This window comes from Marmota flaviventris, chromosome 4, assembly GCF_047511675.1.
Source record: "Marmota flaviventris isolate mMarFla1 chromosome 4, mMarFla1.hap1, whole genome shotgun sequence".
In the NCBI taxonomy this organism is placed as follows: Eukaryota; Metazoa; Chordata; class Mammalia; order Rodentia; family Sciuridae; genus Marmota; species Marmota flaviventris.
This window is the reverse complement of record NC_092501.1, coordinates 83,986,760-84,004,116: the sequence shown is the minus strand read 5'-3', so window position 1 is coordinate 84,004,116 and position 17,357 is coordinate 83,986,760. Positions and strand designations below refer to the sequence as shown.

The 17,357-nt window shown below is 38.8% G+C and overlaps 1 protein-coding gene and 1 pseudogene across 2 annotated transcripts in view; one reads left to right on the top strand and one right to left on the bottom strand.

Annotated features, from left to right (window-relative positions):
* Atp8a2 (ATPase phospholipid transporting 8A2) overlaps positions 1–17,357 on the top strand; it is a 619,499-nt gene that overhangs the window by 114,889 nt on the left and 487,253 nt on the right. The window lies entirely within an intron of this gene.
* Positions 13,327–13,410, bottom strand: LOC114097667 (U4 spliceosomal RNA; annotated as a pseudogene).

Genomic DNA, 17,357 nt, shown 5'->3' with positions numbered 1-17,357 from the left:
GAATAGTGTCTGTTACCCCATATGAAGAATTGGTCCTGTTGGTCTAAGAGAGCAAATGGTGCCTGCTCATCCATACTGTTGTCACTCTTTTTTGCCACTCATGTTGTTCTCTGTCTTCTCTTTGATAACCCAGACAGTCAGTTGATAAGCTGGGGGAGAAAAGCAAAGTGGAGTTGAGTAAGGTAATATAGGAGAATAAATATTCAGGCTAAAGAATAACAATAATCTTTGGGTGCTAGGATTATGTAAAGAAATAAAATTTAGCCTGAATTTGTGACATTACAGGCAGGCTGCATTGAGAGCATAAAGGCAGGTCTAAGATGTATTTAGTGTGTCTATGTGCATGGTTGTTAAATCAAGAAGTTGGTTCCTCCTTCTGATATTCTGAGAGAACAGAGAAGCACAAAAGGTCACATTAAATTCACTGTCACCTTCTCTTGCAAGCAAATACCAACTAAGATTCTTTACCAAAGAATGATTAAAATCTTAAACTAGGTACAAATGGAGAACTAGATTTGTATTGAATCATGAATATCAAGTCTTTCTCTTTCTCTTCCTCTCTCCTCACTTTTCCCCTTTATTTCTTACTTGGACCATTGGCTTTTTGACCACTTGCCTGTGCTTTGAGTCTTCCTGTGTACCTCGAAACTGTGCATCATATTTAACCTGAATACTTAATTGGAGGCTCAAATTATATAAGGAATGTTCTTTAAATTACTGAATAAAAATACTACACCTTTTTTTAATTTCAGTTAAGGGTAGAAGTTTTGAAAGTATTACTGGCTAGTATATGTGTTCCCAAGCTCTCATAATTTAAGAATAGAGCTCTTAATTTTAAAACAGCAAGGCTATTTGCTGAGTAGTATCATAAGTACCTCCCCAGTATTCTATCTTTGTTAGAACTGCCTCATGTTAATTTTTAATGATGTCTTTACAAATTAGAGTTCATTAATCATTCTAGAGTCAATGTACCATAGTAAGTTACATTATTTTGTAGAAGGAGGATGCCTCAGGGAGGCAGAAACATTAACTTCTCTCAATTTCACTGTTTTGCCTGACAGCTGTCTCGTGGTTTCATCTCCACACCTGTTTCAATAAAGACCTATTTCAATAATATTTTCTTCACTGTATAGGCTCAGACGTTGCAGGAAAAGCAAATTTCCGTCTTCATTTCTTTCCTCCTCCTCCTTCTACTTATTTTTTTTTTCAGTGTTACAGGTCAAGTACTCTACCACTGAACCACATCCTCAGCCCACAGAAATAATTTTTAAGTATAAGATGGAGAGGGGTGGGGAGGGAGAGGGAGAGGAAAGAGGAGAACCACTGTTATTCTGTATATATGGAGGTCTTGACATGGATTAGTCATATTTGTAAGCCAAACACTGTGAATGTTATAATAAGGGAACTCCAAAGTGTTGAGTAAATGTATATATGCATATGCACATGCTGTAGCTCTAACTTAATGCTTTTAATTCTTACAGCCTGTAATTCTTACATCTGTGTCCATGGGTGTATTAGTCAGATTTCATTGTTGTGACAAAATGACTGAGAAAAACAATTTAGAGGAGGAAACTTAGTTTCAAAGATTTCTGTCTGTGGTTGGCTCGCTCCAGCTTTGAGCCCAAGGTGAAGCAGAATGTCATAGTGGAAGGGCATGGTGGAGGATAGCTTCTCAGCTCACGGCAGACAGGAAGCAGAGAAGGGGAGCTGGGGGGAGAGAAGATATATCTTCAAGGGAACATCCTCAGGTACCCACATCCTTCAACTTGATCTTACCTCCAGTGGTTTCTAACACTATCCAATAGTCCATTCAGATTATGAATCCATCTGTGGATTAATCTGTTGATGAGGTCAGAGCCCTCACGATCCTATCATTTCCACCTGAACAATTAATTATTCCATCCTGAACAATGCTATACTGGGGATTAAATCTTCAACACATGGGCCTTTGGGGAACATTCCAGATCCAAAATCTAGCAACAGGGAACATTTTAATTCATTTGGCAAATTATTTTGGTCCATGGTTAGCTGGTTTTTCCTTAATGCTGAGGCTTCCTGTAGCTCCCAGACATTGGTTCTAGGTTGTGGCCTACACATAAAATGCAGGAGTTAGCCCATAGGCAACACAGATATTTTATATTTCTATAGCCAAATACTCGTTCTAATATCACATTTGAATTATGATTCATGAACTGTTATTTTAACAGTGCTCTTAATGTTCAGACCCATTTATAGAGACATTGTCTCAGAGAGGAAATGTGGGTTCCTCCAATGTTTGGTCTTGTAGCGCATCTTTGTGCTAAAGTAAGTTTTTTTATTTTCTTATTTCACCAAATTAATGAGTGGCTACTTACATTTACATTGCTCCTATACTCAACAAAAATTTAAAGAGGGATTGGAAGTGCTTCCAGATTTTTTATCCTTAAAATCATACCTCAAAACTCCAACTATGTTAACGTGTAAACTTTGAGGGAATGCCAACGAAGCTGCAGATTGTCACCTACTGACAGTAATTCATGTGCTTCTGTTTCACCTTCTGAGGGACATTTCTAATTTCACAGTCCTGGAAGTTATACAGGGCCACTGTCATCCTGTCCCCAGCTTGCTGCCCCATCTTCCCCACGTTTTCTTCCTCTGGTCTGGCTGCAGTCTTTAATCTTGGGATTACAATGCTATTTCCTTCCCTCTACAGTGTTTCCTCCTGGTGAACTCTGTATTTTAAGGCTCAGGTCACATATTTCTTAAGCATTTTCGTCCTTGTCCCATGTCCTCACTCTTTGCAGGCTGAGGTGCCTCCCTCTGTGCATCAGTGTTTTTCAGGCTTTTTTTTTTTTTTGCTGTGGATCCCAGCAGGTTGCCTTATGTCTATTTACATGTGTCTCTGACTCTCTTTGCTCTGCTGCGTCATTCTTGAGGATGAAGTCTGTTTCCCCTTGCATCTTCCCCAGCACGAAGCACCATTTCTGGTCAAAGAGAAGTGCAAACCCTTTGCTGTTCTACCAGCAAAGGTCAGAACTGTACAGAGAATGGGAATTGATTTCATGCATGTACATATTTGTCAAAATGAACCCAATTACTATGTGTAACTGGAATGCTCTAATTAAAAAAAAAAAAGGAAAGAAAATAGGAACTGGCTTAACACCTTGTTCTAAGATTTTTCTTCATATTTTATTGCTTACTGAACAAATTAGAACTCCCACAGTGAGATAGAGCTGCCCAAGCCTTGGAAATTGATGCATTTTGAGGTTTTGATGTTGCTTTCTTATATAAACTATTCCTAAAAGAGGGCTGCCAAGTTAAATGCTCTTAATGCCATTTCTTCAGACTTAGATTGATGTTTACCCTCAAATGAAAGTTTATTTGGGATTTAATGTGATAGTTGGCATCCTTAAGCCATTTATATAAGTTGAGATTTAGAATTTGTTCATTCAACAAATTTATTTTTAGTGTCAAGTATATGGCAGTACACATCAGTGATTGATGTTGGGGACATGGTGATGGAAAGAAAAAAAAGAGGCCTCACTCAACCTTGATAGTCCTGATCTACTCATTACCGATTAACTTTTTGGGTGGGTTTAAGTGAGGAAGATGAGACAGAACATGCACATTGGATCAGTCATTTCTGTTTGTTGCCCTCTGTTATGCTTTGGACGTGAGGTGTAATCTAATCTGTTTCTTCTAATTTGAATGGACTAACTGCAGGTGGGGCGTGGTTGGAGGATCACTGTGGGGTTGGATGCAGTGGGGATGTGGGAGGTGTGCCATTGGGGATTATATCTTGTTCTCCTGATTCCTTCCTCTCTTTGCTTCCTGACCATCATGAGCAGAGCAGCACCCCTCTATCATGGTGAGCTGCCTCACCTTAGGGACAGAGCAATGGAGTTGGCTGATCATGGACTGAACTGCTGAAACCGCGAGCCAAAATGAATGTTTTCTCCTCTAAATTGCTCTTGTCAGGTATTTTGGTTACAGTAATGAAAAGCTAATTAACCCCCCCTTTTTCCCCCTCTGTTCTTCTGGGGGGAGCAAACCACATATAGACCAGGACAGGGTTTCCACACCTATCCTCCGTCTTTAAGGAGCTATCTGAAGGAGGCAGAAGCACTCCCAACTTGTGTCCTCATTGCACAGATAAGGAAACACACCAGATAAAGTAATACAAGTAGCCCAAGTTCCCAGAACCCAAGGAGTACAAAAGGTAGTTGAGGGTGTTGGGGGAGCAATCCATTTGAAGTGCAGGCAAGAGGAGGGTACAAAAAATAAAGCCCGCTGAAAGTCCTTCTGTTCTATTATTCCCATACACCAGCAGTTCTGCATAATGTCAGCAATAAAATGTTCATCAAAAAGGTCTTCAATTGGATTAAATTCTAAACAGTTTCTGTGATTATTATTTACTATTAAAGACCGTATGTGTGTGTATATATAGTATGCGTGCAAAATAGACACACATCTATGCTTCCAGTTAGTACATTTTAGTTTCTTTCAAGTGAAAAGACTCCCTGGAATCCAATTAGGAGCACTCCTGGGTATTTTCCAGCCTGGGTGCCCATGACTGAGCTGTATGCATGCATTTTGAGGGCAAGGGTCTAAGAATTGGGCAGGGATGGAACTCATTTGCACAAGACCCAAGATACTGTATACTCCTGAGTTTAAACAGCAGTTATCAAACAAGTAGTAGCTCTGTAATATTTATAAATGCTAAGAAAATAGAACCTGTGCTATTTTAATTCTGTCATTATTCTTTTCTCCTGATGCTGGGGATGGAACCCAGGTCTTATGCATGCGAGACAATGCTCTACCACTGAGTTACACATAGCCTAAATTCTGTCATTTTATGAGCCTACTTGGCTGTTTTTCTGTTTAAAATTTAAAACATGGGAACAGTTTGATTTGTGAAGTACAATGTTTTTGTTTGGTAATTGCAAATTTTAGTTTACATAAAACTTTGTTAGATTTAATAATCTTTTGAAAATTGAAATTTATTGAGAAGTTATTATTTTAAAGTTGATGTCCAAATCAAGAAAATAAAATGTAACAGTAGTATGATTTATTAGTTGATCAAATTATACCCTTTGTAGACATTGCTTTTGTTAAAATTCAATTAGTGAACAATTATTGACATAAATATTCTATCAGTCCTAAACCAAAGATCAAAGTACAAATTATTACATGGATATAAAAACTGTTGAATAAATAGTGTTATTTTTTTCCCTTTTTTGTACTATAATAACTTTTTAAATTTTATTTACTGGCATCATATATAATTTAATAACAATAGTGTTTTGGGGATGTGTATGTGGGGGGACTGAACTTGGACACATGCTAGGTAAGTGATCTATCACTGAGCTATATCCCCAGCCCTAATAAAGATAATTTTTGTTTTCTGTTTCTTTTCTGGTGAATTTCATATTTTTATTTTATAATTGTTCTTGAAAAAATTTTGCCACATAGAGAAGGGACTTTTTTTTTTTTTAAATCTCTGGGTGGCAAAAACACTTGTTATGTTACCACCTGTGGCCACCATCTCAGAGGAGCTCAACCTGAGTCCCTAACCATTGAGGGCAGATCTCTGTAGATGCCTGCCTCTAGTAGGTAGTGCTTTATCTTTCAGGGTATCAGTTTCCTCCTGTGTAAGATGAACAGTGCAACTTATATTTTTCAAAGTTTCTCCCAGTTCTCAAATCCTCTGTTGAATGGTCCTGAGCCATGACTTGGCAGTGTGATCTGACATATGAACTATTGGTCAGCTGTTGCAGCGACTACCATTCCCGCTGGTCTGAGGCAAGTGAGACCCTTTGGAGTTTGCCTCCGGGTTCAATTGACAAACTCCAGGTTCTCTTGGCAAAACTGGGAGGTGGTTTGTGGTTATGGTTATCTCTTCTCTATAGCTTCAGTGACTGCAGTTAGGAACTTATTTCAGGTTTCCTGTTATAGTAGGGATGAAGGAGTATTCTTGACAGGCTTCAAAGTTCATTTGTTTGGATTTTTTATTTTTAATTTTGGAGACAGGGTGACCTTGAATTTCATCTACCGGCACCAGCCTCCCAAGTAGCTGTGTTCAGATTTTTTAATTACAATTTTTGAATCTATATTTTTAGTGTATTCAATTAGCCAGTTGGATAATAGCATTAGTCTCCTATTACAACTTTTTAGATAGTCCACTTGTGATTTTTATTTTACATGTTTTCATGTAAAATAATTTATTTCATATAGAATTTAATTTTGCATGAAATAGAATTTACCATAGAGGTGGTAATATAGCTACATTTTTTATTCTTACCTATGCTTATTTTGGCCTTAATTTAATTTTGGCCTTAAACTTGATGTTACTATTTTAGGCTCTATTTTCTTTTTGTTTATGTTTGTGTTACTTTTCTTATAAATTTGTTTCTATTTTTTTGAAGTTAAATTACAAAATCCCTTCAGAGATCCTTTTCCATTCCATAAGGGCACTTAGTCAATTTGTTGTCATAGCTTTTTGATAGTGTGATCTTTTGTTTTATGGTTTTTATTTTTACTTCCTTGCCTTTTCTCAACTCTTTGGCTTGATTGATGAAACTCATTGTGGGATTACTAAGGAAATAGGGGCAGGTGGAGGTGAAGACATCAGTTCTAGTCATGTAGACTTGTGGAGTCTGTGGGACACTCAGGTAGGTGTACCCTGTGAAGTTAGAACAATTATGTGCCACATAATGACATTTCAGCTAATGATGGACTGTACATACAATGACAGTCCCATGGCATCATAATGGAGCTCAAAAATCCCTATCATCTAGGGGCTGGGGTTGTGGCTCAGCGGTAGAGTGCTCACCTAGCATGTGCAGCACTGAGTTCGATCCTCAGCACTGCATAAAAATAAATTAATAAAAATAAAGGTATTGTGTCCAACTACAACTAAAAATATTTTTAAAATCCCTATCATCTAGTAATATCACAGTCCTCCTAACATTGTGTTTCAAAGCATTCTTCACGCATGTGTGATGATGCTGGTGTAAACAAACCCCTACTATCAGTCATATAAAAGTATATCACATGCAGGTATGTACATATCTTGTACATGTGTACATGTTCCTAGGTGACATCAGAAGATACACTTGGGCTGGGTACAGTGGCACATGCCTAATCCTGGCTACTCCGGAGGCCAAGGCAACAGGCTTGCAAATTCAAGGCCAGCCTGGCCAGTTTTGGGACAGCCTGGCCTGTCCCCAAATAAATAAATAAATAAATAAAATTAAAAAAAGGTTGGGGAAGTAGCTCAGTGGTAGAGCATCTTTGGATTCAATCCCCTGTACTGTAGGAAACACACACACACACACACGCGCGCATGGGTTAATACAAAAGACTTTAATTAGCCTTTTAATATGTGATAATAATAATAAATGGCTGTTATTGGATTATGCATTTGCTATAATGTACTTTTATTTTTACTTGAGAGGATATTCCTACTTAGGAAAAAAGTTTACTGTAAACAGTATGCCATGTTGTGTCAGTGACAGCCTCATGTATCTTGTGTTTACTGCTGTCTTGATTTAATCTTGTGTTGTGTTGTTCATAGCCCTAGGAAAAATCGGCTAAGATATTAAATACTATTGTGTATAGATAGCTGTCTTACACAGCCTAGGTGTGCAGTAGATTATCCAGGTTTATGTAAATGTACTTGATGATTTTTTCCCCCAAGATGAAATTGCCTAATGATGCATGTCTTAGGATGTGGCCCTGTCATTAAGTAACACATGATGGCATATTGATCCAGACAGAAGTGTGGTGTAGGGCAAGGCTGTGATTGGATATGATGACTACTTGATGAGCATGCTTGTGGCAGCTGGACTGATGAGTAGAAAAGATGGTTCAGTACAGTGAATAAAAATCAAGGGTGGAGCCTCAGGGATGATCCCCATTTGAAGGTCATGTAAAGGAACCTGCAGGGGAGATTATAGAGGAGCCATAGAGGTGGAGTGCCAACCAGGAAAGGAGGATTGCCAAAAATCAAAAATAGCCCTTTGAGGAGGGAAGTAAACAACAGCAGATACAGAAAGAATTGCTTTACTGTGGTTAGACAGGTAGCAGGAGGTTAAAAGGTAAATGAGCAGTGGGGAGGTAGGCACAGTAGAACTGTTCTCTTGAATGCAGTTGGCAGTGAAGGAGATGAAGAGAGGCAGGCAGGTCAGGGACTCCTGAGGACATTTATAGGCTGAGAGTAAAGCTGTGGAGAAGGGAGACGGACAGGTTAGGCACAGGGTAACAGAGGATCCTAGACCTGAACTCAGGTGCAGTTTATATACTTGGGCAGCACGAAGAGAGTCCTTTTTCTAAGATAGTGGGGGAAGAGCTTAGGACAGGCCCCTGGAACCAAAAAACTTCTGTTTACCCCAGAGCGCTTAAAGTGAGGTGTTGGAAGAGGGTGGAGGGTTTGAGGAGAGAGGAGGCTTGCAGCAGCCTGCATATTGCTTGAGGGAGGGAGCTGTCCAAGGTCTGTAGTGCAGACAACCTAGGTGATAACAGAAAACATGTGAATTGCTGCATATTCAGGGACCCACTTAACATTTCTGAGTTGAATAATATACCTTAGCTTCTTTAATACTTTGGTGATTAAAACAAAAAACAAACAGTCAAGAGATCAGCCTGGGTCTGCTGCATTTACTCTGGTGTGTAGTAGATAGAATCTCTAAGGGGTAGCTGGGAGGGTGGATGGTATTGAGGATAGCTTTGACCTTTCTATTACTGTGCAGGACTCTTGTTGCTAATATCAAAGCATTCATAAATATTTTATTAGGTTCCCTGGGAGCAAATCCGTGCTGCAAAGGGAAGGAAAGTGTTTGGCAGGGATGAATGTAAGGAGGATTATACGATGAGAGGAGACTGTAGGGAAGACAGCCTGTTTTTTTACTGTTATTTGTTTTGTCTTTTGACAGGGAAGGATCCTTGGTGTCTGCTTCCGTAGTTTAAAGGAGCTTTGCTATTTTTATATTTACAGGACCTTTATCTGTATTTAAAACAACTGAAAACATAAGCATAAAAATTTGTGTGAGGTTTTTGACATATTGTTTTCCAGCTCCATTAACACCATCTTCCTATTTATTGCTGTAGATGAGTTTAGTTTGAGACCTTCTTGTTGTGTTTGACATTGTAATTTTTTTTTTTTCACAGAGATGTCACATAATCAAGGGTTTAGTTCATATATTGCACCATGCTCTTCCAATTCCCCACAGGCCCTTCTGCATTTAGCACCTCTTAGATTACAGTCTTCTTTCTTTACTCAGCCCTTTTAACATTCTTCTTAAACTGTCTGAATTAGGTGAAATCTCTTTAGATTTCTCCTAGGCTACCTTTCTCTCAACCGGTACGGTGCCCACCTTTGGTGGGATTTGTGAGAATTTGAAGGAACACATTTGGGCAAACACAAGAATAGAAAGTTGAATATATACTCCAGTCATAATACTCCTCTTCTGCCCTTATGGGTGGGATTATCTAACTAATTTTACCCATCATTGTCAGGAAAGGCCAAAAAATGTCATCAGCTCATAAATGGCTTAAGATGTGGGAAGGAGATTTTAATTGGTCCTGAGAAACAGTGTGTTTTAGTCAGCTTTTTTGCCACTGTGACCAAAAGACCTGACAAGAACAATTATAGGAGGAAAAGTTTATTTGGGGGCTCACAGTTTCAGAGGTCTCAGTCCATAGATGGCTGATGCTATTGGTCTGGGCCCCAGATGAGGCAGAAGTGTGTGGTGGAGGAAAGCAGCTCAGGACATTACTAGGAAGCAGAGAGAGAGCCCCACTCCATGAGGACAAAATATATACCCCAAAGGGCATGTCCCCCATGCCCCTCCACCTCCAGCCACACCCTACCTGCCTATAATTACCATCTAGTTAATCCCTATCAGGGCATTAATGCACTGATTAGCTTAAGATTCTTATAACCTAATCATTTCACCTCTAAACTTTCCTGCATCGTCTGACACATGAGATTTTGGAGGACACTTCATATGTAAACGATGACAAAGTACAATTGGCTTTTGGAAGGGTGGATGAGTATAGGACTAGGTATGGGCGGAGTCTCAGTGTGGGGAGGAGCTGGGAAGATGGATGGGGCTGAGGGAGCCTTCCCTGTCTCCTCCTCCCGGCTCTTCTCATCCTGTTTTTATAGCTTGAAGTCATTTTTTTGTTTCCCATCACAGGTTTTAACACAGTTTCCTATGGAGTGTCCCTTAATCTGAGCTGCACAGCTCGAACCTCTTGGTTTGCGTGTGTTTTGTCTTCTCATCTTTGAACACGAGAGTACGATTCTTGTCCATTTTTACCTAGAAAATAATAGCTGAGCAGTTTATCCACCAGAACCCTGTTTGCCAGGGCTCATGCACATTTACCCTCAGTCTGATTGCCCCTATCATCAGGTGCTCTGTGAATTGCATTAACCTCTGTGAATCACCCAGGTTAACCTTGCTGCCTGGTTTGATTTCTTTGAAAAGTGCTACCCTGTGGAGGGAGTGAAGAGGTGGACTTTAACATTTTTAAAAATTAGGCTGATGTATCCAGTTATATTGTGGGGGGCAATCTTACAATTAATAATTTGTGTGATTAAAATGAACCATTGTTGAAGAGGAAACTGGGTGAGGGAAAAAGGACTGAAAGCATCTTGGACAGGGAAAGCAGCTGCTGCACATTCAAATACCCACCTCCTGGGTCTGCCCCTCATTTATTGCTTCTGCTTATTTTGAACTTCTGCATGAAATTTGCATTGAAGTGGGGTTTTTTTTTTTTTTTTTTTTTTTTTTACATGAACTCCTGACAGGGACAGTTTTTCGTTAAGGAGGATTAAAAAATGTAAATAGTGACCTAATCTCAATAGGCCTCAACTTCTCCATAGAGAAAATGAGGAATTAGATACCTCCTGGGAAGGGATATTTGAAGGCTAAATAAATGATGCAAAGAAAAGAAAAGCATATGCACAAGCACACACAGAGTGTGGTGCCTAAAAACTTTGGATTTTTCGGAAATGTTCTTATTATCAATAAGTGGGGAAGGGACTTGACTTGGCAATTGTCAGATGAAATGATCTCTAAAGTCTCTTTCCACAAAATTCTATTTTTGAGAAGCGTATTTCTCCTTAAAATAAACGAGATGAGGTTTAATAAGCCCCACTTTCCTTAGAGGAACAGTTTGTTCTCATAGGCAGGCATGGGTAGAGTTGAGCTTTGTAGGCAAGTTACTGTTGGATCATTTAAAAAGCATTTCTGTGCTTTTGTAACTGAATATTTAATATTCTCATTGGTTGCAGGCCCCTCAGATTCCCAAGTCAAGATGGCATTGTATATTACATAAAACCTATGCACATCCTTCTGTACATACAGTACCTAAATTACATTGCAGAGTCTAGATCTCTCGATCACCTATAACACCTAATACAATGTAAATGTTATACAAATAGTTGTTACAGTGTATTGCCTAGGGAATAATCACAACAAAAAAGTCTGTACATGTTCAGTTCCGATGAAATTTTTTTCCAAATATCTTTGATTTTTAGTTGGTTGTATTCAAGGATGCAGAACCCAAGGACAGAGAAGGTGGACTCTATTATAATCTGCTTGTGTGAATTGATGTGTTATTTTGTTCTTTGATATAAAAAACCTATCTGGAACATTGATTAAGTTTGGTTGGTGTGGTGTTGAGAGTGTAGTGTTAATGAGAACAAGGTGTAGGTCTGACCTCCCTATCCTCACTCCCTTAGCAAACTGTGGATCCCTCAGAGGGACTAGGCCCTTTCTGCAGGTGCATGTTCTGTATGAAAGGAAGGTGGAGATAATACATGATGGAGCAACAGAGAAGTTGCCTATTTTGAAGAATTCTTTGAAGATCCAGATAAACCAAAAACAAAAGAGATAGGGGGAAGATATTTATGTGATTTCCGTCATGGGAATAAATTTTATTTTCGTGAAGCTGTAGTCATCACATTTCACTTTAATAGTTATTTATTTTATTGATTAAAAAAATAAATGCCAGTGGAATGCATTATAATTCTTATTACATGTATATAGCTCAATTTTTCATATCTCTGGTTGTATATAAAATATGTTGACACCAATTCATGTCTTCATCCATGTACTTTCGGTGATGATGTAAACACATTATCCATTCTACCATCCTTGCTAATCCCCTGCCCCCTCCCTTTCCCTCCCACCCCTCTTCCCTATCTAGAATTCATCTATTCCTCCCATGCTTCCCCTCCCTACCCCACTATGAGTCAGCCTCCTTATATCAGAGAAAACATTTGGCATTTGTTTTTTTTGAGATTGGCTAACTTCACTTAGCATTAGGTAAAGGTACTAATTTAGGTTTGATTTAATCACTCAGAAGAATGGTTTGTTTTAGGATTAATCATTGCCTAATGAACATCCTAATTATTTTGGGAAATAAAAGGCTGGATATTGAATGAGAATTGAATTTGTAATATTAAATTATGTTAAGATAAAACATTTTTGGATTTGAGAGGAAAATAATGTTTTTTTGCATATGGATTCTTTTTAAAATTTAATTTAATTTAAATTTATTTGAATCTACAATGTTAGTTCACTTTTCCTTTACATGGGAGAATTTGTGGGTATGTTAAGCCAACAAGCAAATACCAGTAATTTAGACTATTGCTTTTTCCTAGTCTCCCTTTCCTCTTGAAGATAACAATATAAAAATAAAATTTCTATTCTCTAAGGCTTGTTCATCATAACTGATGCCCATTCTACCTTGTTCATGTGTTGTACACCCAGGCATATGAACACACGTACTGGATACAGGTAGATGATTTTGGGTGCCCACTGTCTGGCAGAAATCATGCTCTGTGTTGGATCCAGAGGTTAAAAAGGATTGGACGTACAGTGTGGGAAAGATAAACAGATGCTCATACTATGATGTGATGTATGTTTGGGAGAAAAGTATTAATGTCAAGGCAGCATGTGTAATAGTAGTATTTGTGCACCTGCCTGGGTTTTCAGATGGTGGGCTCTTGTTAATAAAATTGAAATTTTACCTTTAAAATTTCTCACTGAAGAAGGAAATCAGTTAGCTGTGCAGTTTGTAGAGGGACTCTAATTCTTCAGTGTTCACATATCCCAGGTGCTTTTTATAAATATGTGTCTATTTCTGGTTTTCACAGATTCTCTAGTGATAGGACAAATTCACTCTCCAATACAGGCTCTGCATTTTTGTGTACTCATGATGTACTTGACAGTTAAGCTTTCAGTTAAGCTGTAGTATTGATTGATGTGGCTAATCCTGGCTTTGTTAATACCATACCTTGGGCTTGGCTAAGCTCAGAGGATGATGTTAGGATCTAGTTTAAGTTTTTTTTTTTTCAATTAGCAATAATCGCGCCTCGGATAAACCTCATTGGCTACGATACTGCCACTGCGCAAAGCTAAGTTTTTTTTTTTTTTTAATCCTACTAATGTGTTGAGGTGAAAATTGGGAGCTGGAGGTGTAGTCTAGTGATAAAGAACTTATTTAGCATGTGTGAAGCCCTGGGTTTGATACCCAGTGCTGAAAAAAAAAGATGGAGTTTAAATAAAATTAGTAAGCACTAATGTTTACTGAGAATTTACTGTATCCCAACTGCCATTTGTAAGTCATTTTATTTTATTAATTCATGACTACCATTTTACAGATGTAGAAACTGTGGCACAGAGTGTTAAATAATTAGCCCAGTATCTTGGAGCCAAGCCAAAGTCTAGTTCCAGAGCTCAGCCACTGTATTGCATCTGTTAGTGGCATGATACTGAGTCCTGAACTCAGAGATGATTCAGTTACAGTGCTAAGTTCTATTCAAATTGACACTTAAGAGGAAATAACACTTTGCCTAAGGGAAACACGAGTAAGATGCCTGATGTTTGATGATAAAATAGAATCTCAACTTGGCAGGGATAACTGTCCCTCAAGATTCATTCCCTGTCCCTGTGCTATATGTTGACCTTGTATTTGACAGACTCTAATGTATAGTAAACTTCATTAGATTGAGTTTCCACATTTTACAAATTCTTGGCCAAGGTCAGTGTATTATAGTACAGAAACAAATGCAGAAGAATATGAATCTTGAATAAGCTTTATGAACCTACTAAAGTCATAGCTCCTAATTCTTAACCTGTGTCCAGGGGAATTGTTTAGAATATGATATTTGTAGCCAAATACACTTGGGTTTGAACCTTAGTTTAGCTAATATGAGCTATGTGGTCCCTGCAAGTCAGGTACCGTCTTTGGGAATATGTCTATCTTTGCAAGTTGGCAGCCTCTTAATAAACTTATTTCAAAGGTCAGTTGCCTGGCATGCATTATATATTAGATGGCAATAATCCCTTACCAAGGGCACCATCTTCTCCCCCACCCTACCATTGAGGAATTATATGACTATCTTCTCTGCCAAGAAACTCCTCTCCAGTGCATTCTTTGATTTAATATATGTTGAGAATGCACTTGAACTTCTGCTTTGGTTAGAAAGAATAGACAGTAAACTAAAGACCTAGGAAACTTCTGATTACAATAGGGCTATTGAGAAAATCACAGGAGACATAAGAAAAAATTCAGTCAGAGAAGATCTGCTTCTCTGTGGAATGCCTGTGTTAAGACATGAGAAATAGAAGGAGCCAGGTGTTCAGAGCAGGGAGGATATCAGGCAGAGAAAACAGCAAGGCAAGAGAACGTGACAGAAGAACCTGGTGGAAGTAGGCAGAGTGGGGAGCTGAGGATGGTTAAGGAAGCAGGGGCCAGACTTGGGCTCTCACCTGTAGCCTGCCTCCTTAGTTTTTAGGACCTATCCCTCAGAGGGACATCAGGGTTGTCAGGAATCTTCTGAGGTGACCTCAGGGGCTGTCACAGCTGTTCAGGGCAGCATGCTTACCCCTCAGCCCTGGGATAGAATCACTGACATTCCCAAACAAGAGAGTCCCACCATCCAGGAAGGTGTCATAGCGGGGAAGAGTCGATAACCTCCTCATAAATGCTTTACTTTAAAAATATCAGAGGGGCTGGGGATGTGGCTCAAGCAGTAACGCGCTCGCCTGGCATGCATGGGGCACTGGGTTTGATCCTCAGCACCACATAAAAATAAAAAAAATAAAATAAAGATGTTGTGTCCACTGAAAACTGAAAAATAAATATTAAAAATTCTCTCTCTCACTCTTCTCTCTCTCAATCTTAAAAAAAAAATCAGAGTGTTCTCAAAAAGGTACAGTCTAATCCTTTTTTAAACCCAAGTAGAGTGAAGATAAATAGGATTTCTGTTTCTCTGACTTTTTAAGGAAGGAGGGTATCATCCAGGGTGGATGAGATGCCACCCAAGTTATTAGAAGTTCCTAGGGACTGAATCTGAGGCCTTTGTTTGCCCCGGAGGATTCAAGTGAATTCAATTTTGTTGTGATAGAGCTTTTCCAAAGGTATACCTGAGATATTCCAGTGTAACATCAGCGGTCATGTATGTAAGATTTATCTCATTACTGCAAATTGGTGCAGCCAATATGGAAAGCAGTATGGAGATTCCTTGGAAAGCCGGGAATGGAACCACCATTTGACCCAGCTATTCCTCTTCTCGGTCTATACCCAAAGGACTTAAAAACAGCATACTGCAGGGACACAGCCACATCAATGTTTATAGCAGCACAATTCACAATAGCTAGACTGTGGAGCCAACCTAGATGCCCTTCAGTGGATGAATGGATAAAAAAAATGTGGCATTTATACACAATGGAATATTACTTAGCAATAAAAAAATAACAAGATCATGGCATTTGTAGGGAAATGTACGGCATTAGAGCAGATTATGCTAAGTGAAGTTAGCCAATCCCTAAAAAACAAATGCCGAATATCTTCTCTGATATAACGGGAGTGACTCAAAATGGGGTAGGGAGGAAGAGCATGAGAAGAAGATTACCACTAGATAGGGAAGAGAGGTAGGAGGGAAAGGGAGGGAGAAGGGGAATTGCATGGAAGATGGAAGGAGACCGTCATCGTTATACAGAATACATGTATGAAGATATGAGAAAAAAAAAAGAAGTGTGTCACATTAGATTTGGTAGAGAGAAGTGATGGGAGGGGAGGGAAGGGAAAGCGCGGAATGGAAGGACAGTAGAATAAAATAGACATTATTATTGCTGTGGGTATATATGTGACTTGAATGACCAATGTGATTTTGCAACCTGTATACTCAGAATAATGAGAAATTATATCCCATCTGATTCAAATGTATGATATGTCAAGGTCATTGTACTGTCATGTGTAACTAATTAAAACAAATTAAAAAAAGATGAGATATATAAATGTGTATTGAGATATATAAATGTACCCCCTGATTTTTTTATTTGTCTGTTTCATGTATTTACTTATTTCTGAAAAACTAAACCTTAATGTCTCTTTGCTTTGTTTATGTATTTCTTTGACATATTTGGTCACTCACTACTCTATGTATGACTCTGCATTCAAGTGTATCTGGGCAGAAGAGGAGTCATGAAGGAGATTGTGTAATGTACCTGCTATTTGTTTCAATCATGTGTGGTGAGACATGCAGACAAGGAATGACTGTCACCAAGGAAAACAATTTTTTATTCACATCTCCTTAGAAACAAGAGGCACCCTGCAGGGCTACTGGAAGCACCAGGTCAGCAGGGAGGCAGAGGGAGCCAGAGAAAGCTTGGATAACAACTTTTACTGTGATTTCCATTGAAAAAGCAAGACAAGGCTGGGTGAGCAAACTTAGGATTACTAGTTAAGTTATTAATAATGACTAATTATTAATTGCTTATTAAATTAGTGATTACTAATTGTTCACTAGTGTGTGAATAATTCCAGAGGGCTCAGGAGCATAAGGATTGCCCTTAGTTGCCTGCTGTCTGGTTCTGGAGTGATCAGGGCAGACCTAAGGTGTGGGAACTGGATAAAGGAGGTAGGCTTTGGATTGGTTGGTTTGCATATGAAAGACACTTCCAGGCAAAGTTGTTTTCTGTTTCTAGGAATTATCTAACCTGGAGGGCTCAGGTAGGTTTCAGATGCTAGAGCATCCAGGATACAGTAAACAAGAAATCATAGTTATTCTGTTGTGCAAAAGCTCTCAGTTAGCTGTAATACAGTTGAGGCAAACACACACACACACACACACACACACACACACATATATATATATATATATATATATATATATATATATATATATATGTAACTTGTAATGGAAGGTGGCTTAAGACTCAACAGGGAAGGGCTGCTTGTCCCCTGGGACTACAGTATGGTGGAACAGCCAAGGTTTTTCTAGAGGGGGACAAAAAGGGGGAGAAAGGAACATGGTGAATTCAGGGAACAAGGACCAAGTGTGTCTGAAGCTTGAACTG